This window comes from Triticum dicoccoides, chromosome 6A, assembly GCF_002162155.2.
Source record: "Triticum dicoccoides isolate Atlit2015 ecotype Zavitan chromosome 6A, WEW_v2.0, whole genome shotgun sequence".
Classification (NCBI taxonomy): domain Eukaryota; kingdom Viridiplantae; phylum Streptophyta; class Magnoliopsida; order Poales; family Poaceae; genus Triticum; species Triticum dicoccoides.
In genome coordinates this window covers 633,459,316-633,460,304 of record NC_041390.1, presented here as the reverse complement: position 1 = coordinate 633,460,304, position 989 = coordinate 633,459,316, and positions in this window count along the sequence as shown.

Below are 989 nucleotides of genomic sequence, written 5' to 3'. Positions count from 1 at the left end.
AGTAGTGGTGGGTCTGCGGCACAAGTGGGAGGCGGCGTACTCACCGGGCGGTGGTGGTTCGCCGGGGACAGAGAAGAAAAAGGAGGAAATCTATGTGGTGGAGGGAGAGAAGATTCACGAGAGAAAAAGATCCTCGCTTTGATCGTACTCACGCCAGCCGGATACAAACGTTTCCTGAAATTAATAATTTATCTATAGTAGAATTAGGTAGGTTTTAAAGATTGGTTTCGCTTCATAAAATCATGGACTTGTGAAAGTTCAATATTGTCAAAAGGAGAAACTTTGATATTTGGGCCATAGCCATCCAATCGCATCTCTAAGGCCGAAGTTGTGTTCGAAGTACTGAGATTTTGTATTTATAACACTACTCGGCTGATTACACCCCCAAGAAGGAATCCAATGGGAAAAGATTCAACATGAAAGTTGTGCGTCTCGTCGAAACGGTTGATTTTAATATAAAAATCGTCTCAATCCGAGTTCGTATACAAAAGTTAGAGCCATCGAAATACAGTCCTATCAATAGGCAAAAAATGGCGCGCCCCACCACACACCGTGTCTGATAGGTAGCGCGAATAATAGTCTGTTTTGCTTGAGCGATTTGTCCCTCAAGATGAGCTTTGATAAAAAAAACATTCAACATGAAAGTTGTTCGCCTCGGCTAAACGTTCAAGATTGCTTTTGGGCTCGTTTCCACCCGAGGTCGTTTACCACCTCAAAAATGACCCGCAAGGTGCAGCCAGTTTAAATCGAACAGTTTTGAAAAGTTCGGACAAAACCAATCCGAATTTGACTAGGGTTTTAGACGTGAATCCAAGCCTTTTCCTTGCACGGGAAGTCCAGCCGCCTCTTATTACCTAAGGAGTGACGGCCGATTGAACAACACACAATCGATCAATTCAGCTACCACTTTTTACCTTTACTTTTATTCTCTCTCTTTGTTCTTCTTCTTCCTCGTTTTTCGTTCGTTCTTCTTCATTGCAGGGCTGCGA